The 27,778-nt window shown below is 44.6% G+C and overlaps 1 protein-coding gene across 1 annotated transcript in view; it reads left to right on the plus strand.

Moving 5' to 3' along the window:
• The window catches only part of LOC146857284 (uromodulin-like), a 1,099,666-nt gene that overhangs the window by 79,639 nt on the left and 992,249 nt on the right, over window positions 1–27,778 (plus strand). The gene's annotated exons all lie outside the window — the stretch shown is intronic.

Genomic DNA, 27,778 nt, shown 5'->3' on the forward strand with positions numbered 1-27,778 from the left:
AGAGGTGTAGAAAGAAGCAAGAAAAGTGCAGAAAGTCAAGTGAGATGCAAAAACAGGCACAAAAGGTACAGAAAGAGGGAAGACGAGAAAGAGGGAAAAGAGGTGCGGAAAAAGCCAAGAAAAGTGCAGAAAGAGGCAAAAGAGGTATAAAGAGACAACAGGGATGTAAAAAGAAGCAAGACAGTTGAAAGAGAAAGAGGCAATTGAGATGCAAAAACAGGCAGGAAAGGTACAGAAAGAGGGACAACGAGTACAGAAAGAGACCACAGGGGTAGAGAAAGAAGCAAATGAGGTGCATAAAGAAGGAACATACATGCAGAAAGATGGAAGAGAGGTGTAGAAAAAGCAAGAAAAGTGCAGAAAGAGACAAAAGAGGTACACAAAGAGACAACCGGGGTGGAGAAATAAGTAAAGCAGGTGCAGAATGAAGCATGAAAAGTGCAGAATGAAGCAACAGGGGTTCAGAAAGAGGCAAGAGAAGTGCAGAAACAGGCAAGAGAAGTGCAAAAAGAAGAAAGAGAATTGCTGAAAGAAGCAACAGAGGTGTAGAAAGAAGTAAGAAAAGTGCAGAAACAGGCAAGTGAGATGCAAAAACAGGCAGGAAAGGTACAGAAAGAGGGAAGACGAGTTCTGAAAGATATAACAGGGGTGCTGAAAGAAGTAAATGAGGTGCAGAAAGAGGCAACAGACGTGCAGAAACAGGGAAGAGAGGTGCAGAAAAAGCCAAGAAAAGTGTAGAAAGAGGCAAAAGAGGTACATAAAGAGACAACAGGGGTGTAGAAATAAGCAAGACAGGTGCAGAAAGAAGCATGCAAAGTGAAGAATGAAGCAAAAGGGGTGCAGAAAGAACAAGAGAAGTGCAGAAACAGGCAAGAGATGTGCACAAAGAGGCAAGAGAATTGATGAAAGAAGCAACAGAGGTATAGAAAGAAGCACAAAAAGTGCAGAAAGAGGCAAGTGAGATGCAGAAACAGGCAGGAAAGGTACAGTAAGAGGGAAGACAAGTGCATAAAGACACAACAGGGGTGCAGAAAGAAGCAAATGAGGTGCAGAAAAGGGCAACAGTCGTGCAGAAAGAGGGAAGAGAACTGCAGAAAAAAGAAAGAAAAGTACACGAAGAGGCAAGAGAGGTACATAAAAAGACAACAGGGGTGCAAAAAGAAGCAAGACAGGTGCCGAAACAAGCATGTAAAGTGCCGAATGAAGCAATAGGGGTGCAGAAAGAGGCATGAGAAGTGCAGAAACAGGGAAGAAAGGTGCACTACGAGGCAAGAGAATTGCTGAAGGATCAACAGAGGTGTAGAAAGAAGTAAGAAAAGTGCAGAAAGAGGCAAGTGAGTTGCAAAAACAGGCAGGAATGGAACAGAAAGAGGGAAGACGAGTGCAGAAAGAGACAACAGGGGTGAGAAAGAAGCAAATGAGGTGCAGAAAGAGGTAACAGATGTGCAGAAAGAGGGAAGAGAGGTGCAGAAAAAGCCAAAAAAAGAGCAGCAAGAGGGAAAATAGGTACATAAAGAGACAACCGGGGTGCAGAAATAAGCAAAGCAGGTGCAGAAAGAAGATTGGAAAGTGCAGAATGAATCAACAGGGGTGCAGGAAGAGGCAATAGAGAAGTGCAGAAACAGGGAAGAAAGGTGCACAAAGAGGCAAGAGAATTGCTGAAATAACCAACAGAGGTGTAGAAAGAAGCAAGAAAAGTGCAGAAACAGGCAAGAGATGCAACAACAGGCAGGAAAGGTACAGAAACAGGGAAGACGAGTGCAGAAAGAGACAACATGGGTGAGAAAGAAGCAAATGAGGTGCAGAAAGAGGTAACAGACGTGCAGAAAGAGGGAAGAGAGGTGCAGAAAGAGGGAAGAGAGGTGCAGAAAAAGCCAAAAAAAGAGCAGCAAGAGGGAAAATAGGTACATAAAGAGACAACCGGGGTGCAGAAATAAGCAAAGCAGGTGCAGAAAGAAGATTGGAAAGTGCAGAATGAATCAACAGGGGTGCAGGAAGAGGCAATAGAGAAGTGCAGAAACAGGGAAGAAAGGTGCACAAAGAGGCAAGAGAATTGCTGAAATAATCAACGGAGGTGTAGAAAGAAGCAAGAAAAGTGCAGAAACAGGCAAGTGAGATGCAACAACAGGCAGGAAAGGTACAGAAACAGGGAAGACGAGTGCAGAAAGAGACAACATGGGTGAGAAAGAAGCAAATGAGGTGCAGAAAGAGGACACAGAAGTGCAGAAAGAGGGGAGAGAGGTGCAGAAAAAGCCAAGAAAAGTGCAGAAAATGGCAAAAGAGGTACATAAAGTGACAACCGGGGTGCAGAAATAAGCAAGACAGGTGCAGAAAGAAGCATGGAAAGTGCAGAATGAAGCAACAGGGGTGCAGAAAGAACAAGAGAAGTACAGAAACAGGCAAGAGATGTGCACAAAGAGGCAAGAGAATTGATGAAAGAAGCAACAGAGGTGTAGAAAGAAGCAAAAAAAGTGCAGAAAGAGGCAAGTGAGATGGAGAAACATGCAGGAAAGGTACGGTAAGAGGAAAGACAAGTGCATAAAGACACAACAGGGGTGCAGAAAGAAGCAAATGAGGTGCAGAAAAGGGCAATAGTCGTGCAGAAAGAGGGAAGAAAAGTACACAAAGAGGCAAGAGAGATTCATAAACCGACAACAGGGGTGCAGAAAGAAGCAGGACAGGTGCCGAAAGAAGCATGTAAAGTGCAGAATGAAGCAATAGGGGTGCAGAAAGGGGCAAGAGAAGTACCGAAACAGGCAAGAGAATTGCTGAAAGAAGCTAAAGACGTGTAGAAAGAAGTAAGACAAGTGCAGAAAGAGGCAAGTGAGATGAAAAAACAGGCAGGAAAGGTACAGAAAGAGGGAAGACGAGTGCAGAAAGAGACAACAGGGGTGAGAAAGAAGCAAATGAGGTGCAGAAAGAGGCAACAGACATGCAGAAAGAGGGAAGAGTGGCGCAGAAAAAGCCAAAAAAAGAGCAGCAAGATACAAAAGAGGTACATAAAGAGACAACCGAGGTGCAGAAATAAGCAAGGCAGGTGCAGAAAGAAGCATGGAAAGTGCAGAATGAATCAACAGGGGTGCAGGAAGAGGCAAGAGAAGTGCAGAAAGAATCAACAGAGGTGTAGAAAGAAGCAAGAAAAGTGCAGAAAGAGGCAAGTGAGATGCAAAAACAGGCACAAAAGGTACAAAGAGGGAAGACGAGAAAGAGGGAAAAGAGGTGCGGAAAAAGCCAAGAAAAGTGCAGAAAGAGGCAAAAGAGGTATAAAGAGACAACAGGGATGTAAAAAGAAGCAAGACAGTTGAAAGAGAAAGAGGCAATTGAGATGCAAAAACAGGCAGGAAAGGTACAGAAAGAGGGACAGCGAGTGCAGAAAGAGACCACAGGGGTAGAGAAAGAAGCAAATGAGGTGCATAAAGAAGGAACATACATGCAGAAAGATGGAAGAGAGGTGTAGAAAAAGCAAGAAAAGTGCAGAAAGAGACAAAAGAGGTACACAAAGAGACAACCGGGGTGGAGAAATAAGTAAAGCAGGTGCAGAATGAAGCATGAAAAGTGCAGAATGAAGCAACAGGGGTGCAGAAAGAGGCAAGAGAAGTGCAGAAACAGGCAAGAGAAGTGCAAAAAGAAGAAAGAGAATTGCTGAAAGAAGCAACAGAGGTGTAGAAAGAAGCAAGAAAAGTGCAGAAAGTCAAGTGAGATGCAAAAACAGGCACAAAAGGTACAGAAAGAGGGAAGACGAGAAAGAGGGAAAAGAGGTGCGGAAAAAGCCAAGAAAAGTGCAGAAAGAGGCAAAAGAGGTATAAAGAGACAACAGGGATGTAAAAAGAAGCAAGACAGTTGAAAGAGAAAGAGGCAATTGAGATGCAAAAACAGGCAGGAAAGGTACAGAAAGAGGGACAACGAGTACAGAAAGAGACCACAGGGGTAGAGAAAGAAGCAAATGAGGTGCATAAAGAAGGAACATACATGCAGAAAGATGGAAGAGAGGTGTAGAAAAAGCAAGAAAAGTGCAGAAAGAGACAAAAGAGGTACACAAAGAGACAACCGGGGTGGAGAAATAAGTAAAGCAGGTGCAGAATGAAGCATGAAAAGTGCAGAATGAAGCAACAGGGGTTCAGAAAGAGGCAAGAGAAGTGCAGAAACAGGCAAGAGAAGTGCAAAAAGAAGAAAGAGAATTGCTGAAAGAAGCAACAGAGGTGTAGAAAGAAGTAAGAAAAGTGCAGAAACAGGCAAGTGAGATGCAAAAACAGGCAGGAAAGGTACAGAAAGAGGGAAGACGAGTTCTGAAAGATATAACAGGGGTGCTGAAAGAAGTAAATGAGGTGCAGAAAGAGGCAACAGACGTGCAGAAACAGGGAAGAGAGGTGCAGAAAAAGCCAAGAAAAGTGCAGAAAGAGGCAAAAGAGGTACATAAAGAGACAACAGGGGTGTAGAAATAAGCAAGACAGGTGCAGAAAGAAGCATGCAAAGTGAAGAATGAAGCAAAAGGGGTGCAGAAAGAACAAGAGAAGTGCAGAAACAGGCAAGAGATGTGCACAAAGAGGCAAGAGAATTGATGAAAGAAGCAACAGAGGTATAGAAAGAAGCACAAAAAGTGCAGAAAGAGGCAAGTGAGATGCAGAAACAGGCAGGAAAGGTACAGTAAGAGGGAAGACAAGTGCATAAAGACACAACAGGGGTGCAGAAAGAAGCAAATGAGGTGCAGAAAAGGGCAACAGTCGTGCAGAAAGAGGGAAGAGAACTGCAGAAAAAAGAAAGAAAAGTACACGAAGAGGCAAGAGAGGTACATAAAAAGACAACAGGGGTGCAAAAAGAAGCAAGACAGGTGCCGAAACAAGCATGTAAAGTGCCGAATGAAGCAATAGGGGTGCAGAAAGAGGCATGAGAAGTGCAGAAACAGGGAAGAAAGGTGCACTACGAGGCAAGAGAATTGCTGAAGGATCAACAGAGGTGTAGAAAGAAGTAAGAAAAGTGCAGAAAGAGGCAAGTGAGTTGCAAAAACAGGCAGGAATGGAACAGAAAGAGGGAAGACGAGTGCAGAAAGAGACAACAGGGGTGAGAAAGAAGCAAATGAGGTGCAGAAAGAGGTAACAGATGTGCAGAAAGAGGGAAGAGAGGTGCAGAAAAAGCCAAAAAAAGAGCAGCAAGAGGGAAAATAGGTACATAAAGAGACAACCGGGGTGCAGAAATAAGCAAAGCAGGTGCAGAAAGAAGATTGGAAAGTGCAGAATGAATCAACAGGGGTGCAGGAAGAGGCAATAGAGAAGTGCAGAAACAGGGAAGAAAGGTGCACAAAGAGGCAAGAGAATTGCTGAAATAACCAACAGAGGTGTAGAAAGAAGCAAGAAAAGTGCAGAAACAGGCAAGAGATGCAACAACAGGCAGGAAAGGTACAGAAACAGGGAAGACGAGTGCAGAAAGAGACAACATGGGTGAGAAAGAAGCAAATGAGGTGCAGAAAGAGGTAACAGACGTGCAGAAAGAGGGAAGAGAGGTGCAGAAAAAGCCAAAAAAAGAGCAGCAAGAGGGAAAATAGGTACATAAAGAGACAACCGGGGTGCAGAAATAAGCAAAGCAGGTGCAGAAAGAAGATTGGAAAGTGCAGAATGAATCAACAGGGGTGCAGGAAGAGGCAATAGAGAAGTGCAGAAACAGGGAAGAAAGGTGCACAAAGAGGCAAGAGAATTGCTGAAATAATCAACGGAGGTGTAGAAAGAAGCAAGAAAAGTGCAGAAACAGGCAAGTGAGATGCAACAACAGGCAGGAAAGGTACAGAAACAGGGAAGACGAGTGCAGAAAGAGACAACATGGGTGAGAAAGAAGCAAATGAGGTGCAGAAAGAGGACACAGAAGTGCAGAAAGAGGGGAGAGAGGTGCAGAAAAAGCCAAGAAAAGTGCAGAAAATGGCAAAAGAGGTACATAAAGTGACAACCGGGGTGCAGAAATAAGCAAGACAGGTGCAGAAAGAAGCATGGAAAGTGCAGAATGAAGCAACAGGGGTGCAGAAAGAACAAGAGAAGTACAGAAACAGGCAAGAGATGTGCACAAAGAGGCAAGAGAATTGATGAAAGAAGCAACAGAGGTGTAGAAAGAAGCAAAAAAAGTGCAGAAAGAGGCAAGTGAGATGGAGAAACATGCAGGAAAGGTACGGTAAGAGGAAAGACAAGTGCATAAAGACACAACAGGGGTGCAGAAAGAAGCAAATGAGGTGCAGAAAAGGGCAATAGTCGTGCAGAAAGAGGGAAGAAAAGTACACAAAGAGGCAAGAGAGATTCATAAACCGACAACAGGGGTGCAGAAAGAAGCAGGACAGGTGCCGAAAGAAGCATGTAAAGTGCAGAATGAAGCAATAGGGGTGCAGAAAGGGGCAAGAGAAGTACCGAAACAGGCAAGAGAATTGCTGAAAGAAGCTAAAGACGTGTAGAAAGAAGTAAGACAAGTGCAGAAAGAGGCAAGTGAGATGAAAAAACAGGCAGGAAAGGTACAGAAAGAGGGAAGACGAGTGCAGAAAGAGACAACAGGGGTGAGAAAGAAGCAAATGAGGTGCAGAAAGAGGCAACAGACATGCAGAAAGAGGGAAGAGTGGCGCAGAAAAAGCCAAAAAAAGAGCAGCAAGATACAAAAGAGGTACATAAAGAGACAACCGAGGTGCAGAAATAAGCAAGGCAGGTGCAGAAAGAAGCATGGAAAGTGCAGAATGAATCAACAGGGGTGCAGGAAGAGGCAAGAGAAGTGCAGAAAGAATCAACAGAGGTGTAGAAAGAAGCAAGAAGAGTGCAGAAAAAGGAAAGTGAGATGCAAAAACAGGCAGGAAAGGTACAGCAAGAGGGAAGAGGAGTGCAGAAAGAGACAACAGGGGTGAGAAAGAAGCAAATTAGGTGCAGAAAGAGGTAACAGACGTGCACAAAGAGGGAAGAGAGGTGCAGAAAAAGCCAAGAAAAGGGCAGAAAGAGATACATAAAGAGACAACAGGGGTGCAGAAAGAAACAAGACAGGTGCAAAAAGAAGCATGGAAAGAGCAGAATGAAGCAATAGGGGTGCAGAAAGAGTCAAGAGAATTGCTGAAAAAAGCAACAGAGCAGAAAGAGGCAAGTGAGATGCAGAAAGAGGCAACCGATGTGCAGAAAGAGGGAAGAGAGGTGCATAAAAAGCCAAGAAAGTGCAGAAATAGGCAAAAAAGGTACACAAAGAGACAACAAGGGTGCAGATAGAAGAAACACAGGTGCAGAAAGAAGCATAGAAAGAGCAGACTGAAGAAACAAGGGTGCAGAAAGAAGCTAGAGAAGTGCAGAAACAGGAAAGAGAAGTGCACAAAGAGGCAAGCAAATTGCTGAAAGAAGCAACAGAGGTGAAGAAAGAAGCAAGAAAAGTGCAGAAAGTCAAGTGAGATGCAAAAACAGGCACAAAAGGTACAGAAAGAGGGAAGACGAGAAAGAGGGAAAAGAGGTGCGGAAAAAGCCAAGAAAAGTGAATAAAGAGGCAAAAGAGGTATAAAGAGACAACAGGGGTGCAAAAAGAAGCAAGACAGTTGCAGAAAGAGGCAATAGACGCGCAGAAAGAGGAAAGAGAGGTGGAGAAAAAGGCAACAAAAGTGAAGAAAGAGGCAAAAGAGGTACACAAAGGACAACAGGGGTGCAAAAATAAGCAAGACCGATGCAGAAAGAAGCATGGTAAGTGCAAAATGAAGCAACAGGGTGCAGAAAGAGGCAAGAGAAGTGCAGAAACGGGCATGAGAAGTGCACAAAGAGTCAAAAGAATTGCTGAAAGAAGCAACAAAGGTGTAGAAAGAAGTAAGAAAAGTGCAGAAACAGGCAAGTGAGATGCAAAAACAGGCAGCAAAGGTACAGAAAGAGGGAAGACGAGTTCTGAAAGATATAACAGGGGTGCTGAAAGAAGTAAATGAGGTGCAGAAAGAGGCAACAGACGTGCAGACACAGGGAAGAGAGGTGCAGAAAAAGCCAAGAAATGTGCAGAAAGAGGCAAAAGAGGTACATAAAGAGACAACCGGGGTGCAGAAATAAGCAAGGCAGGTGCAGAAAGAAGATTGGAAAGTGCAGAATGAATCAACAGGGGTGCAGGAAGAGGCAAGAAAAGTGCAGAAACAGACAAGAGAAGTGCACAAAAAGGCAAGAGAATTGCTGAAAGAATCAACAGAGGTGTAGAAAGAAGCAAGAAAAGTGCAGAAAGAGGCAAGTGAGATGCAAAAACAGGCAGGTAAGGTACAGAAAGATGGAAGACGAGTGCAGAAAGAGACAACAGGGGTGAGAAAGAAGCAAATGAGGTGCAGAAAGAGGCAACAGACGTGCACAAAGAGGGAAGAGAGGTGCAGAAAAAGCCAAGAAAAGGGCAGAAAGAGATACATAAAGAGACAACAGGGGTGCAGAAAGAAACAAGACAGGTGCAAAAAGAAGCATGGAAAGAGCAGAATGAAGCAACAGGGGTGCAGAAAGAGTCAAGAGAATTGCTGAAAGAAGCAACAGAGGTGTTGAAAGAAGCAAGAAATGTGCAGAAAGAGGCAAGTGAGATGCAGAAAGAGGCAACCGACGTGCAGAAAGAGGGAAGAGAGGTGCAGAAAAAGCCAACAAAAATGCGGAAAGAGGCAAAAAAGGCACACAAAGAGACAACAAGGGTGCAGATAGAAGAAACACAGGTGCAGAAAGAAGCATGGAAAGCGCAGACTGAAGCAACAAGGGTGCAGAAAGAAGCTAGAGAAGTGCACAAACAGGAAAGAGAAGTGCACAAAGAGGCAAGCAAATTGCTGAAAGAAGCAACAGAGGGGAAGAAAGAAGCAGCAAAAGTGCAGAAAGTCAAGTGAGATGCAAAAACAGGCACCGAAGGTACAGAAAGAGGGAAGACGAGAAAGAGGGAAAAGAGGTGCGGAAAAAGCCAAGAAAAGTGCAGAAAGAGGCAAAAGAGGCATAAAGAGACAACAGGGGTGAAGAAAGAAGCAAGACAGTTGCAGAAAGAGGCAATAGACGCGCAGAAAGAGGAAAGAGAGGTGGAGAAAAAGGCAAGAAAAGTGCAGAAACAGGCAAAAGAGGTACACAAAGGACAACAGGGGTGCAGAAATACGCAAGACAGATGCAGAAAGAAGCATGGTAAGTGCAAGATGAAGCAACAGGGTTGCTGAAAGAAGCAACAGAGGTGTAGAAAGAAGCAAGAAAAGTGCAGAAAGAGGCAAGTGAGATGCAAAAACAGGCACAAAAGGTACAAAGAGGGAAGACGAGAAAGAGGGAAAAGAGGTGCGGAAAAAGCCAAGAAAAGTGCAGAAAGAGGCAAAAGAGGTATAAAGAGACAACAGGGATGTAAAAAGAAGCAAGACAGTTGAAAGAGAAAGAGGCAATTGAGATGCAAAAACAGGCAGGAAAGGTACAGAAAGAGGGACAGCGAGTGCAGAAAGAGACCACAGGGGTAGAGAAAGAAGCAAATGAGGTGCATAAAGAAGGAACATACATGCAGAAAGATGGAAGGGAGGTGTAGAAAAAGCAAGAATAGTGCAGAAAGAGACAAAAGAGGTACACAAAGAGACAACCGGGGTGGAGAAATAAGTAAAGCAGGTGCAGAATGAAGCATGAAAAGTGCAGAATGAAGCAACAGGGGTGCAGAAAGAGGCAAGAGAAGTGCAGAAACAGGCAAGAGAAGTGCAAAAAGAAGAAAGAGAATTGCTGAAAGAAGCAACAGAGGTGTAGAAAGAAGTAAGAAAAGTGCAGAAACAGGCAAGTGAGATGCAAAAACAGGCAGGAAAGGTACAGAAAGAGGGACAGCGAGTGCAGAAAGAGACCACAGGGGTAGAGAAAGAAGCAAATGAGGTGCATAAAGAAGGAACATACATGCAGAAAGATGGAAGAGAGGTGTAGAAAAAGCAAGAAAAGTGCAGAAAGAGACAAAAGAGGTACACAAAGAGACAACCGGGGTGGAGAAATAAGTAAAGCAGGTGCAGAATGAAGCATGAAAAGTGCAGAATGAAGCAACAGGGGTTCAGAAAGAGGCAAGAGAAGTGCAGAAACAGGCAAGAGAAGTGCAAAAAGAAGAAAGAGAATTGCTGAAAGAAGCAACAGAGGTGTAGAAAGAAGTAAGAAAAGTGCAGAAACAGGCAAGTGAGATGCAAAAACAGGCAGGAAAGGTACAGAAAGAGGGAAGACGAGTTCTGAAAGATATAACAGGGGTGCTGAAAGAAGTAAATGAGGTGCAGAAAGAGGCAACAGACGTGCAGAAACAGGGAAGAGAGGTGCAGAAAAAGCCAAGAAAAGTGCAGAAAGAGGCAAAAGAGGTACATAAAGAGACAACAGGGGTGTAGAAATAAGCAAGACAGGTGCAGAAAGAAGCATGCAAAGTGAAGAATGAAGCAAAAGGGGTGCAGAAAGAACAAGAGAAGTGCAGAAACAGGCAAGAGATGTGCACAAAGAGGCAAGAGAATTGATGAAAGAAGCAACAGAGGTATAGAAAGAAGCACAAAAAGTGCAGAAAGAGGCAAGTGAGATGCAGAAACAGGCAGGAAAGGTACAGTAAGAGGGAAGACAAGTGCATAAAGACACAACAGGGGTGCAGAAAGAAGCAAATGAGGTGCAGAAAAGGGCAACAGTCGTGCAGAAAGAGGGAAGAGAACTGCAGAAAAAAGAAAGAAAAGTACACGAAGAGGCAAGAGAGGTACATAAAAAGACAACAGGGGTGCAAAAAGAAGCAAGACAGGTGCCGAAACAAGCATGTAAAGTGCCGAATGAAGCAATAGGGGTGCAGAAAGAGGCATGAGAAGTGCAGAAACAGGGAAGAAAGGTGCACTACGAGGCAAGAGAATTGCTGAAGGATCAACAGAGGTGTAGAAAGAAGTAAGAAAAGTGCAGAAAGAGGCAAGTGAGTTGCAAAAACAGGCAGGAATGGAACAGAAAGAGGGAAGACGAGTGCAGAAAGAGACAACAGGGGTGAGAAAGAAGCAAATGAGGTGCAGAAAGAGGTAACAGATGTGCAGAAAGAGGGAAGAGAGGTGCAGAAAAAGCCAAAAAAGAGCAGCAAGAGGGAAAATAGGTACATAAAGAGACAACCGGGGTGCAGAAATAAGCAAAGCACGTGCAGAAAGAAGATTGGAAAGTGCAGAATGAATCAACAGGGGTGCAGGAAGAGGCAATAGAGAAGTGCAGAAACAGGGAAGAAAGGTGCACAAAGAGGCAAGAGAATTGCTGAAATAACCAACAGAGGTGTAGAAAGAAGCAAGAAAAGTGCAGAAACAGGCAAGAGATGCAACAACAGGCAGGAAAGGTACAGAAACAGGGAAGACGAGTGCAGAAAGAGACAACATGGGTGAGAAAGAAGCAAATGAGGTGCAGAAAGAGGACACAGAAGTGCAGAAAGAGGGAAGAGAGGTGCAGAAAAAGCCAAGAAAAGTGCAGAAAATGGCAAAAGAGGTACATAAAGTGACAACCGGGGTGCAGAAATAAGCAAGACAGGTGCAGAAAGAAGCATGGAAAGTGCAGAATGAAGCAACAGGGGTGCAGAAAGAACAAGAGAAGTACAGAAACAGGCAAGAGATGTGCACAAAGAGGCAAGAGAATTGATGAAAGAAGCAACAGAGGTGTAGAAAAAAGCAAAAAAAGTGCAGAAAGAGGCAAGTGAGATGGAGAAACATGCAGGAAAGGTACGGTAAGAGGAAAGACAAGTGCATAAAGACACAACAGGGGTGCAGAAAGAAGCAAATGAGGTGCAGAAAAGGGCAATAGTCGTGCAGAAAGAGGGAAGAAAAGTACACAAAGAGGCAAGAGAGATTCATAAACCGACAACAGGGGTGCAGAAAGAAGCAGGACAGGTGCCGAAAGAAGCATGTAAAGTGCAGAATGAAGCAATAGGGGTGCAGAAAGGGGCAAGAGAAGTACCGAAACAGGCAAGAGAATTGCTGAAAGAAGCTAAAGACGTGTAGAAAGAAGTAAGACAAGTGCAGAAAGAGGCAAGTGAGATGAAAAAACAGGCAGGAAAGGTACAGAAAGAGGGAAGACGAGTGCAGAAAGAGACAACAGGGGTGAGAAAGAAGCAAATGAGGTGCAGAAAGAGGCAACAGACATGCAGAAAGAGGGAAGAGTGGCGCAGAAAAAGCCAAAAAAAGAGCAGCAAGATACAAAAGAGGTACATAAAGAGACAACCGAGGTGCAGAAATAAGCAAGGCAGGTGCAGAAAGAAGCATGGAAAGTGCAGAATGAATCAACAGGGGTGCAGGAAGAGGCAAGAGAAGTGCAGAAAGAATCAACAGAGGTGTAGAAAGAAGCAAGAAGAGTGCAGAAAAAGGAAAGTGAGATGCAAAAACAGGCAGGAAAGGTACAGCAAGAGGGAAGAGGAGTGCAGAAAGAGACAACAGGGGTGAGAAAGAAGCAAATTAGGTGCAGAAAGAGGTAACAGACGTGCACAAAGAGGGAAGAGAGGTGCAGAAAAAGCCAAGAAAAGGGCAGAAAGAGATACATAAAGAGACAACAGGGGTGCAGAAAGAAACAAGACAGGTGCAAAAAGAAGCATGGAAAGAGCAGAATGAAGCAATAGGGGTGCAGAAAGAGTCAAGAGAATTGCTGAAAAAAGCAACAGAGCAGAAAGAGGCAAGTGAGATGCAGAAAGAGGCAACCGATGTGCAGAAAGAGGGAAGAGAGGTGCATAAAAAGCCAAGAAAGTGCAGAAATAGGCAAAAAAGGTACACAAAGAGACAACAAGGGTGCAGATAGAAGAAACACAGGTGCAGAAAGAAGCATAGAAAGAGCAGACTGAAGAAACAAGGGTGCAGAAAGAAGCTAGAGAAGTGCAGAAACAGGAAAGAGAAGTGCACAAAGAGGCAAGCAAATTGCTGAAAGAAGCAACAGAGGTGAAGAAAGAAGCAAGAAAAGTGCAGAAAGTCAAGTGAGATGCAAAAACAGGCACAAAAGGTACAGAAAGAGGGAAGGCGAGAAAGAGGGAAAAGAGGTGCGGAAAAAGCCAAGAAAAGTGAATAAAGAGGCAAAAGAGGTATAAAGAGACAACAGGGGTGCAAAAATAAGCAAGACCGATGCAGAAAGAAGCATGGTAAGTGCAAAATGAAGCAACAGGGTGCAGAAAGAGGCAAGAGAAGTGCAGAAAAGGGCATGAGCAGTGCACAAAGAGTCAAAAGAATTGCTGAAAGAAGCAACAAAGGTGTAGAAAGAAGTAAGAAAAGTGCAGAAACAGGCAAGTGAGATGCAAAAACAGGCAGCAAAGGTACAGAAAGAGGGAAGACGAGTTCTGAAAGATATAACAGGGGTGCTGAAAGAAGTAAATGAGGTGCAGAAAGAGGCAACAGACGTGCAGACACAGGGAAGAGAGGTGCAGAAAAAGCCAAGAAATGTGCAGAAAGAGGCAAAAGAGGTACATAAAGAGACAACCGGGGTGCAGAAATAAGCAAGGCAGGTGCAGAAAGAAGATTGGAAAGTGCAGAATGAATCAACAGGGGTGCAGGAAGAGGCAAGAAAAGTGCAGAAACAGACAAGAGAAGTGCACAAAAAGGCAATAGAATTGCTGAAAGAATCAACAGAGGTGTAGAAAGAAGCAAGAAAAGTGCAGAAAGAGGCAAGTGAGATGCAAAAACAGGCAGGTAAGGTACAGAAAGATGGAAGACGAGTGCAGAAAGAGACAACAGGGGTGAGAAAGAAGCAAATGAGGTGCAGAAAGAGGCAACAGACGTGCACAAAGAGGGAAGAGAGGTGCAGAAAAAGCCAAGAAAAGGGCAGAAAGAGATACATAAAGAGACAACAGGGGTGCAGAAAGAAACAAGACAGGTGCAAAAAGAAGCATGGAAAGAGCAGAATGAAGCAACAGGGGTGCAGAAAGAGTCAAGAGAATTGCTGAAAGAAGCAACAGAGGTGTTGAAAGAAGCAAGAAATGTGCAGAAAGAGGCAAGTGAGATGCAGAAAGAGGCAACCGACGTGCAGAATGAGGGAAGAGAGGTGCAGAAAAAGCCAACAAAAATGCGGAAAGAGGCAAAAAAGGCACACAAAGAGACAACAAGGGTGCAGATAGAAGAAACACAGGTGCAGAAAGAAGCATGGAAAGAGCAGACTGAAGCAACAAGGGTGCAGAAAGAAGCTAGAGAAGTGCACAAACAGGAAAGAGAAGTGCACAAAGAGGCAAGCAAATTGCTGAAAGAAGCAACAGAGGGGAAGAAAGAAGCAGCAAAAGTGCAGAAAGTCAAGTGAGATGCAAAAACAGGCACGAAAGGTACAGAAAGAGGGAAGACGAGAAAGAGGGAAAAGAGGTGCGGAAAAAGCCAAGAAAAGTGCAGAAAGAGGCAAAAGAGGCATAAAGAGACAACAGGGGTGAAGAAAGAAGCAAGACAGTTGCAGAAAGAGGCAATAGACGCGCAGAAAGAGGAAAGAGAGGTGGAGAAAAAGGCAAGAAAAGTGCAGAAACAGGCAAAAGAGGTACACAAAGGACAACAGGGGTGCAGAAATACGCAAGACAGATGCAGAAAGAAGCATGGTAAGTGCAAGATGAAGCAACAGGGTTGCTGAAAGAAGCAACAGAGGTGTAGAAAGAAGCAAGAAAAGTGCAGAAAGAGGCAAGTGAGATGCAAAAACAGGCACAAAAGGTACAAAGAGGGAAGACGAGAAAGAGGGAAAAGAGGTGCGGAAAAAGCCAAGAAAAGTGCAGAAAGAGGCAAAAGAGGTATAAAGAGACAACAGGGATGTAAAAAGAAGCAAGACAGTTGAAAGAGAAAGAGGCAATTGAGATGCAAAAACAGGCAGGAAAGGTACAGAAAGAGGGACAGCGAGTGCAGAAAGAGACCACAGGGGTAGAGAAAGAAGCAAATGAGGTGCATAAAGAAGGAACATACATGCAGAAAGATGGAAGAGAGGTGTAGAAAAAGCAAGAAAAGTGCAGAAAGAGACAAAAGAGGTACACAAAGAGACAACCGGGGTGGAGAAATAAGTAAAGCAGGTGCAGAATGAAGCATGAAAAGTGCAGAATGAAGCAACAGGGGTGCAGAAAGAGGCAAGAGAAGTGCAGAAACAGGCAAGAGAAGTGCAAAAAGAAGAAAGAGAATTGCTGAAAGAAGCAACAGAGGTGTAGAAAGAAGTAAGAAAAGTGCAGAAACAGGCAAGTGAGATGCAAAAACAGGCAAGAAAGGTACAGAAAGAGGGAAGACGAGTTCTGAAAGATATAACAGGGGTGCTGAAAGAAGTAAATGAGGTGCAGAAAGAGGCAACAGACGTGCAGAAACAGGGAAGAGAGGTGCAGAAAAAGCCAAGAAAAGTGCAGAAAGAGGCAAAAGAGGTACATAACGAGACAACTGGGGTGTAGAAATAAGCAAGACAGGTGCAGAAAGAAGCATGCAAAGTGTAGTATGAAGCAAAAGGGGTGCAGAAAGAACAAGAGAAGTGCAGAAACAGGCAAGAGATGTGCACAAAGAGGCAAGAGAATTGATGAAAGAAGCAACAGAGGTATAGAAAGAAGCACAAAAAGTGCAGAAAGAGGCAAGTGAGATACAGAAACAGGCAGGAAAGGTACAGTAAGAGGGAAGACAAGTGCATAAAGACAACAGGGGTGCAGAAAGAAGCAAATGAGGTGCAGAAAAGGGCAACAGTCATGCAGAAAGAGGGAAGAGAACTGCAGAAAAAAGAAAGAAAGGTACACGAAGAGGCAAGAGAGGTACATAAAAAGACAACAGGGGTGCAGAAAGAAGCATGTAAAGTGCAGAATGAAGCAATAGGGGTGCAGAAAGAGGCATGAGAAGTGCAGAAACAGGGAAGAAAGGTGCACTAAGAGGCAAGAGAATTGCTGAAGGATCAACAGAGGTGTAGAAAGAAGTAAGAAAAGTACAGAAAGAGGCAAGTGAGTTGCAAAAACAGGCATGAATGGAACAGAAAGAGGGAAGACGAGTGCAGAAAGAGACAACAGGGGTGAGAAAGAAGCAAATGAGGTGCAGAAAGAGGTAACAGACGTGCAGAAAGAGGGAAGAGAGGTGCAGAAAAAGCCAAAAAAAGAGCAGCAAGAGGGAAAATAGGTACATAAATAGACAACCGGGGTGAAGAAATAAGCAAAGCAGGTGCAGAAAGAAGATTGGAAAGTGCAGAATGAATCAACAGGGGTGCAGGAAGAGGCAATAGAGAAGTGCAGAAACAGGGAAGAAAGGTGCACAAAGAGGCAAGAGAATTGCTGAAATAATCAACAGAGGTGTAGAAAGAAGCAAGAAAAGTGCAGAAACAGGCAAGTGAGATGCAACAACAGGCAGGAAAGGTACAGAAAGAGGGAAGACGAGTGCAGAAAGAGACAACAGGGGTGAGAAAGAAGCAAATGAGGTGCAGAAAGAGGACACAGACGTGCAGAAAGAGGGAAGAGAGGTGCAGAAAAAGCCAAGAAAAGTGCAGAAAATGGCAAAAGAGGTACATAAAGTGACAATCGAGGTGCAGAAATAAGCAAGACAGGTGCAGAAAGAAGCATGGAAAGTGCAGAATGAAGCAACAGGGGTGCAGAAAGAACAAGAGAAGTACAGAAACAGGCAAGAGATGTGCACAAAGAGGCAAGAGAATTGATGAAAGAAGCAACAGAGGTGTAGAAAGAAGCAAAAAAAGTGCAGAAAGAGGCAAGTGAGATGGAGAAACATGCAAGAAAGGTACGGAAAGAGGGAAGACAAGTGCATAAAGACACAAGAGGGGTGCAGAAAGAAGCAAATGAGGTGCAGAAAAGGGCAATAGTCGTGCAGAAAGAGGGAAGAAAAGTACACAAAGAGGCAAGAGAGATTCATAAACCAACAACAGGGGTGCCGAAAGAAGCAGGACAGGTGCCGAAAGAAGCATGTAAAGTGCAGAATGAAGCAATAGGGGTGCAGAAAGGGGCAAGAGAAGTACAGAAACAGGCAAGAGAATTGCTGAAAGAAGCTAAAGACGTGTAGAAAGAAGTAAGACAAGTGCAGAAAGAGGCAAGTGAGATGAAAAAACAGGCAGGAAAGGTACAGAAAGAGGGAAGACGAGTGCAGAAAGAGACAACAGGGGTGAGAAAGAAGCAAATGAGGTGCAGAAAGAGGTAACAGACGTGCACAAAGAGGGAAGAGAGGTGCAGAAAAAGCCAAGAAAAGGGCAGAAAGAGATGCATAGAGACAACAGGGGTGCAGAAAGAAACAAGACAGGTGCAAAAAGAAGCATGGAAAGAGCAGAATGAAGCAATAGGGGTGCAGAAAGAGTCAAGAGAATTGCTGAAAGAAGCAACAGAGCAGAAAGAGGCAAGTGAGATGCAGAAAGAGGCAACCGATGTGCAGAAAGAGGGAAGAGAGGTGCATAAAAAGCCAAGAAAAGTGCAGAAATAGGCAAAAAAGGTACACAAAGAGACAACAAGGGTGCAGATAGAAGAAACACAGGTGCAGAAAGAAGCATAGAAAGAGCAGACTGAAGAAACAAGGGTGCAGAAAGAAGCATAGAAAGAGCAGACTGAAGAAACAAGGGTGCAGAAAGAAGCTAGAGAAGTGCAGAAACAGGAAAGAGAAGTGCACAAAGAGGCAAGCAAATTGCTGAAAGAAGCAACAGAGGTGAAGAAAGAAGCAAGAAAAGTGCAGAAAGTCAAGTGAGATGCAAAAACAGGCACAAAAGGTACAGAAAGAGGGAAGACGAGAAAGAGGGAAAAGAGGTGCGGAAAAAGCCAAGAAAAGTGAATAAAGAGGCAAAAGAGGTATAAAGAGACAACAGGGGTGCAAAAAGAAGCAAGACAGTTGCAGAAAGAGGCAATAGACGTGCAGAAAGAGGAAAGAGGTGGAGAAAAAGGCAACAAAAGTGAAGAAAGAGGCAAAAGAGGTACACAAAGGACAACAGGGGTGCAAAAATAAGCAAGACAGATGCAGAAAGAAGCATGGTAAGTGCAAAATGAAGCAACGGGGTGCAGAAAGAGGCAAGAGAAGTGCAGAAACGGGCATGAGAAGTGCACAAAGAGTCAAAAGAATTGCTGAAAGAAGCAACAGAGGTGTAGAAATTAGTAAGAAAAGTGCAGAAACAGGCAAGTGAGATGCAAAAACAGGCAGCAAAGGTACAGAAAGAGGGAAGACGAGTTCTGAAAGATACAACAGGGGTGAGGAAAGAAGTAAATGAGGTGCAGAAAGAGGCAACAGACGTGCAGAAACAGGGAAGAGAGGTGCAGAAAAAGCCAAGAAAAGTGAAGAAAGAGGTACATAAAGAGACAACTGGGGTGTAGAAATAAGCAAGACAGGTGGAGAAAGAAGCATGCAAAGTGTAGAATGAAGCAAAAGGGGTGCAGAAAGAACAAGAGAAGTGCAGAAACAGGCAAGAGATGTGCACAAAGAGGCAAGAGAATTGGTGAAAGAAGCAACAGAGGTATAGAAAGAAGCACAAAAAGTGCAGAAAGAGGCAAGTGAGATGCAGAAACAGGCAGGAAAGGTACTGTAAAGGGAAGACAAATGCATAAAGACACAACAGGGGTGCAGAAAGAAGCAAATGAGGTGCAGAAAAGGGCATTAGTCGTGCAGAAAGAGGGAAGAGAACTGCAGAAAAAAGAAAGAAAAGTACACGAAGAGGCAAGAGAGGTACATAAAAAGACAACAGGGGTGCAGAAAGAAGCAAGACAGGTGCCGAAACAAGCATGTAAAGTGCAGAATGAAGCAATAGGGGTGCAGGAAGAGGCAATAGAGAAGTGCAGAAGCAGGGAAGAAAGGTGCACAAAGAGGCAAGAGAATTGCTGAAATAATCAACAGAGGTGTAGAAAGAAGCAAGAAAAGTGCAGAAACAGGCAAGTGAGATGCAACAACAGGCAGGAAAGGTATAGAAAGAGGGAAGACGAGTGCAGAAAGAGACAACAGGGGTGAGAAAGAAGCAAATGAGGTGCAGAAAGAGGACACAGACGTGCAGAAAGAGGGAAGAGAGGTGCAGAAAAAGCCAAGAAAAGTGCAGAAAATGGCAAAAGAGGTACATAAAGTGACAACCGGGGTTCAGAAATAAGCAAGACAGGTGCAGAAAGAAGCATGGAAAGTGCAGAATGAAGCAACAGGGGTGCAGAAAGAACAAGAGAAGTACAGAAACAGGCAATAGTCGTGCACAAAGAGGCAAGAGAATTGATGAAAGAAGCAACAGAGGTGTAGAAAGAAGCAAAAAAAGTGCAGAAAAAGGCAAGTGAGATGGAGAAACATGCAGGAAGGTACGGTAAGAGGGAAGACAAGTGCATAAAGACACAACAGGGGTGCAGAAAGAAGCAAATGAGGTGCAGAAAAGGGCAATAGTCGTGCAGAAAGAGGGAAGAAAAGTACACAAAGAGGCAAGAGAGATTCATAAACCGACAACAGGGGTGCAGAAAGAAGCAGGACAGGTGCCGAAAGAAGCATGTAAAGTGCAGAATGAAGCAATAGGGGTGCAGAAAGGGGCAAGAGAAGTACAGAAACAGGCAAGAGAATTGCTGAAAGAAGCTAAAGACGTGTAGAAAGAAGTAAGACAAGTGCAGAAAGAGACAAGTGAGATGAAAAAACAGGCAGGAAAGGTACAGAAAGAGGGAAGACGAATGCAGAAAGAGACAACAGGGGTGAGAAAGAAGCAAATGAGGTGCAGAAAGAGGCAACAGACATGCAGAAAGAGGGAAGAGAGGTGCAGAAAAAGCCAAAAAAAGAGCAGCAACATGCAAAAGAGGTACATAAAGAGACAACCGAGGTGCAGAAATAAGCAAGGCAGGTGCAGAAAGAAGCATGGAAAGTGCAGAATGAATCAACAGGGGTGCAGGAAGAGGCAAGAGAAGTGCAGAAACAGGCAAGTGAAGTGCACAAAGAGGCAAGAGGATTGCTGAAAGAATCAACAGAGGTGTAGAAAGAAGCAAGAAGAGTGCAGAAAAAGGCAAGTGAGATGCAAAAACAGGCAGGAAAGGTACAGAAAGAGGGAAGAGGAGTGCAGAAAGAGACAACAGGGGTGAGAAAGAAGCAAATGAGGTGCAGAAAGAGGCAACAGACGTGCAGAAAGAGGGAAGAGAGGTACAGAAAAAGCCAACAAAAGTGCAGCAAGAGGTAAAAGAGGTACATAAAGAGACAAACGAGGTGCAGAAATAGGAAAGGGAGGTGCAGAAAGAAGCATGGAAAGTGGAGAATGAAGCAACAGGGGTGCAGAAAGAGGCATGAGAAGTGCAGAAACAGGCAAGAGAAGTGCACAAAGAGGCAAGAGAATTGCTGAAAGAAGCAACAGAGGTGTAGAAAGAAGTTAGAAACATGCAGAAAGAGGCAAGTGATTTGCAAAAGCAGGCAGGAAAGGTACAGAAAGAGGGAAGACGAGTGCAGAAAGAGACAACAGGGGTGAGAAAGAAGCAAATGAGGTGCAGAAAGAGGCAACAGACATGCAGAAAGAGAGAAGAGAGGTGCAGAAAAAGCCAAAAAAAGAGCAGCAAGAGGCAAAAGAGGTACATAAAGAGACAACCGGGGTGCAAAAATAAGCAAGGCAGGTGCAGAAAGGAGCATGGAAAGTGCAGAATGAATCAAGAGGGGTGCAGAAAGAGGCAAGAGAAGTGTAGAAACGGGCAAGAGAAGTGCACAAAGAGGCAAAAGAATTGCTGAAAGAAGCAACAGACGTGTACAAAGAAGCAAGAAAAGTGCAGAAAGAGGCAAGTGAGATGCAAAAACAGGCAGGAAAGGTACAGAAAGAGGGACAACGAGTGCAGAAAGAGACCACAGGTGTGCAGAAAGAAGCAAATGAGGTGCAGAAAGAAGCAACATACATGCAGAAAGATGGAAGAGAGGTGCAGAAAAAGGAAAGAAAAGTGCAGAAAGAGACAAAAGAGGTACAAAAAGACAACCGGGGAGCACAAATAAGTAAAGCAGGTGCAGAATGAAGCATGGAAAGTGCAGAATGAAGCAACAGGGGTGCAGAAAGAGGCAAGAGAAGTGCAGAAACAGGCAAGAGAAGTGCACAAATAAGAAAGAAAATTGCTGAAAGAAGCACTAGAGGTGTAGAAAGAAGTAAGAAAAGTGCAGAAACAGGCAAGTGAGATGCAAAAACAGGCAGGAAAGGTGCAGAAAGAGGGAAGACGAGTGTAGAAAGAGACAACAGGGGTGAGAAAGAAGCAAATGAGGTGCAGAAAGAGGCAACAGACGTGCAGAAAGAGGGAAGAGAGGTGCAGAAAAAGCCAAGAAAAGTGCAGCAAGAGGCAAAAGAGGTACATAAAGAGACAAACGGTGTGCAGAAATAAGAAAGGCTGGTGCAGAAAGAAGCATGGAAAGTGCAGAATGAAGCAAAACGGGTGCAGAAAGAGGCAAGAGAAGTGCAGAAACAGGCAAGAGTAGTGCACAAGGAGGCAAGAGAATTTCTGAAAGAAGCAACAGAGGTGTAGAAAGAAGCAAGAAAAGTGCAGAGAGAGGCAAGTGAGATACAAAAACAGGCAGGAAAGATACAGAAAGAGGGGACACAAGTGTATAAAGAGACAACAGGGGTGCAGAAAGAAGCAAATTAGGTGCAGAAAGAGGCACGGAAATTGCAGAATGAAGCAACAGGGGTGCAGAAAGAGGCAAGAGAAGTGCAGAAACAGGCAAGAGAAGTGCAAAAAGAGGCAATAGAATTAATGAAAGAAGCAACAGAGGTGTAGAAAGAAGCAAGAAAGAGGGAAGAGAGTTGCAGAAAAAGCCATGAAAAGTGCAGAAAATGGCAAAAGAGGTACATAAAGTGAAAACCGGGGTGCAGAAATAAGCAAGACAGGTGCAGAAAGAAGCATGGAAAGTGCAGAATGCAGCAACAGGGGTGTAGAAAGAACAAGAGAAGTACAGAAACAGGCAAGAGATGTGCACAAAGAGGCAAGAGAATTGATGAAAGAAGCAACAGAGGTGTAGAAAGAAGCAAAAAAAGTGCAGAAAGAGGCAAGTGAGATGGAGAAACAGGCAGGAAAGGTACGGTAAGAGGGAAGACAAGTGCATAAAGACACAACAGGGGTGCAGAAAGAAGCAAATGAGGTGCAGAAAAGGGCAATAGTCGTGCAGAAAGAGGGAAGAAAAGTACACAAAGAGGCAAGAGAGATTCATAAACCGACAACAGGGGTGCAGAAAGAAGCAGGACAGGTGCCGAAAGAAGCATGTAAAGTGCAGAATGAAGCAATAGGGGTGCAGAAAGGGGCAAGAGAAGTGCAGAAACAGGCAAGAGAAGTGCACAAAGAAGAAAGAAAATTGCTGAAAGAAGCAACAGAGGTGTAGAAAGAAGTAAGAAAAGTGCAGAAACAGGCAAGTGAGATGCAAAAACAGGCAGGAAAGGTACAGAAAGAGGGAAGACGAGTGTAGAAAGAGACAACAGGGGTGAGAAAGAAGCAAATGAGGTGCAGAAAGAGGCAACAGACGTGCAGAAAGAGGGAAGAGAGGTGCAGAAAAAGCCAAGAAAAGTGCAGCAAGAGGCAAAAGAGGTACATAAAGAGACAAACGGTGTGCAGAAATAAGAAAGGCTGGTGCAGAAAGAAGCATGGAAAGTGCAGAATGAAGCAAAACGGGTGCAGAAAGAGGCAAGAGAAGTGCAGAAACAGGCAAGAGTAGTGCACAAGGAGGCAAGAGAATTTCTGAAAGAAGCAACAGAGGTGTAGAAAGAAGCAAGAAAGAGGGAAGAGAGTTGCAGAAAAAGCCAAGAAAAGTGCAGAAAATGGCAAAAGAGGTACATAAAGTGAAAACCGGGGTGCAGAAATAAGCAAGACAGGTGCAGAAAGAAGCATGGAAAGTGCAGAATGAAGCAACAGGGGTGCAGAAAGAACAAGAGAAGTACAGAAACAGGCAAGAGATGTGCACAAAGAGGCAAGAGAATTGATGAAAGAAGCAACAGAGGTGTAGAAAGAAGCAAAAAAAGTGCAGAAAGAGGCAAGTGAGATGGAGAAACAGGCAGGAAAGGTACGGTAAGAGGGAAGACAAGTGCATAAAGACACAACAGGGGTGCAGAAAGAAGCAAATGAGGTGCAGAAAAGGGCAATAGTCGTGCAGAAAGAGGGAAGAAAAGTACACAAAGAGGCAAGAGAGATTCATAAACCGACAACAGGGGTGCAGAAAGAAGCAGGACAGGTGCCGAAAGAAGCATGTAAAGTGCAGAATGAAGCAATAGGGGTGCAGAAAGGGGCAAGAGAAGTGCAGAAACAGGCAAGAGAATTGCTGAAAGAAGCAAGAGACGTGTAGAAAGAAGTAAGACAAGTGCAGAAAGAGGCAAGTGAGTTGCAAAAACAGGCAGGAAAGGTACAGAAAGAGGGAAGAGGAGTGCAGAAAGACAACAGGGGTGAGAAAGAAGCAAATGAGGTGCAGAAAGAGGCAACAGACGTGCAGAAAGAGGGAAGAGAGGTACAGAAAAAGCCAACAAAAGTGCAGCAAGAGGTAAAAGAGGTACATAAAGAGACAAACGAGGTGCAGAAATAGGAAAGGGAGGTGCAGAAAGAAGCATGGAAAGTGGAGAATGAAGCAACATGGGTGCAGAAAGAGGCAAGAGAAGTGCAGAAACAGGCAAGAGAAGTGCACAAAGAGGCAAGAGAATTGCTGAAAGAAGCAACAGAGGTGTAGAAAGAAGTTAGAAACATGCAGAAAGAGGCAAGTGATTTGCAAAAGCAGGCAGGAAAGGTACAGAAAGAGGGAAGACGAGTGCAGAAAGAGACAACAGGGGTGAGAAAGAAGCAAATGAGGTGCAGAAAGAGGCAACAGACATGCAGAAAAAGAGAAGAGAGGTGCAGAAAAAGCCAAAAAAAGAGCAGCAAGAGGCAAAAGAGGTACATAAAGAGACAACCGGGGTGCAAAAATAAGCAAGGCAGGTGCAGAAAGGAGCATGGAAAGTGCAGAATGAATCAAGAGGGGTGCAGAAAGAGGCAAGAGAAGTGTAGAAACGGGCAAGAGAAGTGCACAAAGAGGCAAAAGAATTGCTGAAAGAAGCAACAGACGTGTACAAAGAAGCAAGAAAAGTGCAGAAAGAGGCAAGTGAGATGCAAAAACAGGCAGGAAAGGTACAGAAAGAGGGACAACGAGTGCAGAAAGAGACCACAGGTGTGCAGAAAGAAGCAAATGAGGTGCAGAAAGAAGCAACATACATGCAGAAAGATGGAAGAGAGGTGCAGAAAAAGGAAAGAAAAGTGCAGAAAGAGACAAAAGAGGTACAAAAAGACAACCGGGGAGCACAAATAAGTAAAGCAGGTGCAGAATGAAGCATGGAAAGTGCAGAATGAAGCAACAGGGGTGCAGAAAGAGGCAAGAGAAGTGCAGAAACAGGCAAGAGAAGTGCACAAAGAAGAAAGAAAATTGCTGAAAGACGCACTAGAGGTGTAGAAAGAAGTAAGAAAAGTGCAGAAACAGGCAAGTGAGATGCAAAAACAGGCAGGAAAGGTACAGAAAGAGGGAAGACGAGTGTAGAAAGAGACAACAGGGGTGAGAAAGAAGCAAATGAGGTGCAGAAAGAGGCAACAGACGTGCAGAAAGAGGGAAGAGAGGTGCAGAAAAAGCCAAGAAAATTGCAGCAAGAGGCAAAAGAGGTACATAAAGAGACAAACGGTGTGCAGAAATAAGAAAGGCTGGTGCAGAAAGAAGCATGGAAAGTGCAGAATGAAGCAAAACGGGTGCAGAAAGAGGCAAGAGAAGTGCAGAAACAGGCAAGAGTAGTGCACAAGGAGGCAAGAGAATTTCTGAAAGAAGCAACAGAGGTGTAGAAAGAAGCAAGAAAAGTGCAGAGAGAGGCAAGTGAGATACAAAAACAGGCAGGAAAGATACAGAAAGAGGGGACACAAGTGTATAAAGAGACAACAGGGGTGCAGAAAGAAGCAAATTAGGTGCAGAAAGAGGCACGGAAATTGCAGAATGAAGCAACAGGGGTGCAGAAAGAGGCAAGAGAAGTGCAGAAACAGGCAAGAGAAGTGCAAAAAGAGGCAATAGAATTAATGAAAGAAGCAACAGAGGTGTAGAAAGAAGCAAGAAAGAGGGAAGAGAGTTGCAGAAAAAGCCATGAAAAGTGCAGAAAATGGCAAAAGAGGTACATAAAGTGAAAACCGGGGTGCAGAAATAAGCAAGACAGGTGCAGAAAGAAGCATGGAAAGTGCAGAATGCAGCAACAGGGGTGCAGAAAGAACAAGAGAAGTACAGAAACAGGCAAGAGATGTGCACAAAGAGGCAAGAGAATTGATGAACGAAGCAACAGAGGTGTAGAAAGAAGCAAAAAAAGTGCAGAAAGAGGCAAGTGAGATGGAGAAACAGGCAGGAAAGGTACGGTAAGAGGGAAGACAAGTGCATAAAGACACAACAGGGGTGCAGAAAGAAGCAAATGAGGTGCAGAAAAGGGCAATAGTCGTGCAGAAAGAGGGAAGAAAAGTACACAAAGAGGCAAGAGAGATTCATAAACTGACAACAGGGGTGCAGAAAGAAGCAGGACAGGTGCCGAAAGAAGCATGTAAAGTGCAGAATGAAGCAATAGGGGTGCAGAAAGGGGCAAGAGAAGTGCAGAAACAGGCAAGAGAATTGCTGAAAGAAGCAAGAGACGTGTAGAAAGAAGTAAGACAAGTGCAGAAAGAGGCAAGTGAGTTGCAAAAACAGGCAGGAAAGGTACAGAAAGAGGGAAGACGAGTGCAGAAAGAGAAAACAGGGGTGAGAAAGAAGCAAATGAGGTGTAGAAAGAGGCAACAGACTTGTAGAAAGAGGGAAGAGAGGTGCAGAAAAAGCCAAAAAAAGAGCAGCAAGAGGCAAAAGAGGTACATGAAGAGACAACCGGGGTGCAGAAATAAGCAAGGCAGGTGCAGAAAGAAGCATGGAAAGTGCAGAATGAGTCAACAGGGGTGCAGGAAGAGGCAAGAGAAGTGCAGAAACAGGCAAGAGAAGTGCAGAAAGAGGCAAGAGAATTGCTGAAAGAATCAACAGAGGTGTAGAAAGAAGCAAGAAAAGTGCAGAAAGAGGCAAGTGAGATGCAAAAACAGGCAGGAAAGGTACAGAAAGAGGGAAGAGGAGTGCAGAAAGAGACAACAGGGGTGAGAAAGAAGCAAATGAGGTGCAGAAAGAGGCAACAGACGTGCAGAAAGAGGGAAGAGAGGTGCAGAAAAAGCCAAGAAAAGTGCAGCAAAAGAGGTCCATAAAGAGACAACCGGGGTGCAGAAATAAGAAAGGCTGGTGCAGAAAGAAGCATGGAAAGTGCAGAATGAAGCAACAGGAGTGCAGAAAGAGGCAAGAGAAGTGCAGAAACAGGCAAGAGTAGTGCACAAGGAGGCAAGAGAATTGCTGAAAGAAGCAACAGAGGTGTAGAAAGAAGCAAGAAAAGTGCAGAAAGAGGCAAGTGAGATACAAAAACAGGCAGGAAAGGTACAGAAAGAGGGAAGACGAGTGTATAAAGAGACAACAGGGTTGCAGAAAGAAGCAAATTAGGTGCAGAAAGAGGCACGGAAAGTGCAGAATGAAGCAACAGGGGTGCAGAAAGAGGCAAGAGAAGTGCAGAAACAGGCAAGAGAATTGCAAAAAGAGGCAATAGAATTGATGAAAGAAGCAACAGAGTTGTAGAAAGAAGCAAGATAAGTGCAGAAAGAGGCAAGTGAGATGCAAAAACAGGCAGGAAAGGTACAGAAAGAGGGAAGACGAGTGCAGAAAGAGACAACAGGGGTGAGAAAGAAGCAAATGAGGTGCAGAAAGAGGCAACAGACGTGCAGAAATAGGAAAGAGAGGTACAGAAAAAGCCAACAAAAGTGCAGCAAGAGGTAAAAGAGGTACATAACGAGACAAACGAGGTGCAGAAATAGGAAAGGGAGGTGCAGAAAGAAGCATGGAAAGTGCAGAATGAAGCAACAGGGGTGCAGAAAGAGGCAAGAGAAGTGCAGAAACAGGCAAGAGAAGTGCACAAAGAGGCAAGAGAATTGCTGAAAGAAGCAACAGAGGTGTAGAAAGAAGTTAGAACGTGCAGAAAGAGGCAAGTGAGTTGCAAAAGCAGGCAGGAAAGGTACAGAAAGAGGGAAGACGAGTGTATAAAGAGACAACAGGGGTGAGAAAGAAGCAAATGAGGTGCAGAAAGGGTCGTGCAAACAGCAGTGTCCCAGGGTGGGCACCCTGGGACACTGCAGGAGTCACTCCTGTGGGAGTGGAGGTCCCCAGGGCCATCAAGGGCTCCAGGAGTGGGACCGTGGGGCCCCCATCCCAATGTTTGCAAAGCCCCGGGGAGGTGGTGGTCCCCGGGGCACAGGGGTCCATAACAGACCTCGGTATTTAAATACAAAGTGCTCTAGGGACATGGATGTCCCCGGGGCAGTGTGGGGGGCTTGAGCTCCCCTACACTAATTATGACAGCCCCTGGGAGATGGCGGTCCCTGGGGCTTGGGGGGGCCGGCGAGGCCCCCCCACCCTTCTTGAAATTAAGCCCCGGGAAGGTGGCGGTCCCCGGGGCTTGGAGGGGCCCATGAGGCCCCCCACTCTATAATCAATAAAGCCCCGGGAGGTGGTGGTCCCCGGGCTGCATGGGGGCGCATGCCCCTGCAAATAAATTATCAAGCCCTGGGGAGGTGGCAGTCCCCACTACATAAATAAATTGCCCTGGGACTTGGCCCAGCCGGGGGCTTTGAAAACGAAGCGTGGGAGACTGCTCTTTGTGTTTTTTTTATTTTAGGACGGTTACGCGCACCCGGCACAATCCTGCCCAAAATTTACCAGAAACATGCTTTTTTGAGCCTGGGTGGTCAGGGTGTTTTTACCCTGCTCCCTTTTCTTGTTTTCTTTACTTTCTCTAACCTTTTTCTTTCTTCCTCGTCCGAGGCACAAAATGGCTGCCAACACTTCCTGGTTTAAAGTGTTGGCAGCCAATCAGAGGCAAGCTGGTGCTCGGGAGGCGATGTGTGGTTAGGCTCCTTCCAGATATTGAATGTTTTCTTTTTTTTA

Source organism: Triturus cristatus, chromosome 3_2 (genome assembly GCF_964204655.1).
Source record: "Triturus cristatus chromosome 3_2, aTriCri1.1, whole genome shotgun sequence".
Classification (NCBI taxonomy): Eukaryota; Metazoa; Chordata; class Amphibia; order Caudata; family Salamandridae; genus Triturus; species Triturus cristatus.